Here is a 2,044-nt window from a genome sequence, read left to right as displayed (position 1 = left end):
CTCAGTATTTACAGTAGAAACCGTCAACATGCCTCGGATGTTCCGTGACGTTCTTCAGAACCCTGGGATGTCGTCCGACTGCAGCTGCGTTCTGATCCGTGGCTGTGAAAACACAGAACAACAGAACCATGAAAAAAAAACAACATAAAACAAACATAAAACAAATCACAAATGGAAGAATCCAAGTGTCTGTTTTTAACGACTCCGACCTCAGAGTAATGTGACGTCGACGCCCCCTGGAATAAACTAACGTAACAGTTTACCAATGTGACGTCGACGCCCCCTGGAATAACCTAACGTAACAGTTGTGTAGTCGGTTCTTCTCTCCGTCTGTGAAGAACCTGTTTACCTTTTACTACAACTTATTGTTTGCTGTATTGAGGATGTCCTTGTTATTCAAACAGAGGCCCGGGGGCCACATGTGGCCCAGACACAGTGAAGTCAGTGAAGCGTTCAAGTGAATTCAAAAATTCAAAAATAAATAAATAAATAACAACACATTTGTGTTCTGGTGCACCAGAACATTCTGTGTGCGAGGCAGATACGGTACCGTAAAAACAGATCAAGGTTCCACCGAGACTTGAACTCGGATCACTGGATTCAAAGTCCAGAGTGCTAACCATTACACCATGGAACCTGTGAAGAAAAACACAAGAGAACGTTACAGAAAGAATGGAAATCAAACTTGTGACCTATTTGCTGTAAGGCAAGAGCACAAACCACCCATCCACCGGTGTGTCCCCTATTTTTTTTAAAAGTGACCAATGAAATTGCTGTAAGGCAATAGTAGATCTTTAAAGAGTAATTATATATTTTAAACCTTCTTCCATCTGCTGCCGCTGCTGCTGCTGGTGCTGCTGCTGCTGGTGGTTCAAACCTCTGGCCCGGGGTTAAAGTACAGTACAGCACAAGACGTCTCTTTATTTTTTTTTTCTCCAATAATTTTTTATTCATAATTTTAATATAAACAGTTAATTGTTGAATAATTTACACACAGCAAGATTTTTTATTTTCATATCATTGCAACATCTTCTGTACACGTCACTACTTGACTCTCCTTTGAAAACATAGAAAAAAATAAATCGTCAAGCGTTCATTTAGTCATGGCACATTTTTTTTTCTTTTAATCCTGTACAATATGTGTGTATTTCTGTCTGTGTGTGTGTGTGTGTGTGTGTGTGTGTTCAACATGTAGATATATGTGATACATAAAGTTAATGGCACATTTGGATCCAGTGTGAAGGATGAAGCGGTCTCTGTCGGGTTCCTGTAGGTTCAGGTATTTGGACTGTACATACACACATATACACCTGCCTGCATACGCACCAACAACGTGTACACCCGCCCCCCCCACCCATGCCCCCCCAACCCCTGAAAAAAATTAATACATCAGCATATTCATCTGCAATGAAAGGACAATAATAACAACAATAACAATAATAACAATAATAATAATAAAGAGGTATCCTGCAAAGACTACACACAGCATTCTGGGAAACCACCTATGTGCACCGAGGAGAGAAGGAGACTTGAAGGAGACACGGAGGAGACGGGAGGAGGAGGAGCGAGACAAAGGAAGGAAGCGGTAGAAAAAGGACGACACAGGACAGACACGTCCACGTCTTTAAACCACAGACAGCGACACAGGAGACGGGACAGAGAGACGGGTGTGTAAACTGGAGCAGACCACTGGACTGACATGGGGTCAAAAAGGTCAAGAAGAGGTCGCCTCCACCGTCTTGACGACACCCAACAACTGTGGTTCGTCCCTCCATCGTCAACCGAGCGTAACAGTGACGTCCTCCGTCCTAAAGCTGGGACTTTAGTCCTCAGATGAAGTCAACCTGGTAAAACTTCAGAGTCTTTGTCTCTGAACAAAACTGTATTTACTTCAATCAATTGTTTTTTTTTTAAAAGTACATCTACGACAGTAGATGAAAAGGTTTAAAACACGGAGTTAATTCTCAGATTTCATTTCCTCAGGACGCAAAACTCAGAAGACGAAGTGGGATTTTTTTTTCTCACGTCTCCTGACTGCTAAGGA

The 2,044-nt window shown here is 42.1% G+C and overlaps 1 non-coding gene across 1 annotated transcript; it reads right to left on the bottom strand.

Moving 5' to 3' along the window:
- Positions 1–565: 565 nt before the first annotated feature.
- trnaq-uug (transfer RNA glutamine (anticodon UUG)) lies at positions 566–637 on the bottom strand. The gene has a single exon. It is a non-coding gene; the product is annotated as a tRNA-Gln (tRNA).
- Between the last annotated feature and the right edge of the window lie 1,407 nt (positions 638–2,044).

The sequence above is a fragment of the Cynoglossus semilaevis genome, chromosome 2 (assembly GCF_000523025.1).
Source record: "Cynoglossus semilaevis isolate Cse_v1.0 chromosome 2, Cse_v1.0, whole genome shotgun sequence".
Classification (NCBI taxonomy): domain Eukaryota; kingdom Metazoa; phylum Chordata; class Actinopteri; order Pleuronectiformes; family Cynoglossidae; genus Cynoglossus; species Cynoglossus semilaevis.
The sequence above is the reverse complement of the archived record's forward strand: the minus strand, read 5'-3'. Positions and strand labels throughout refer to the sequence as shown.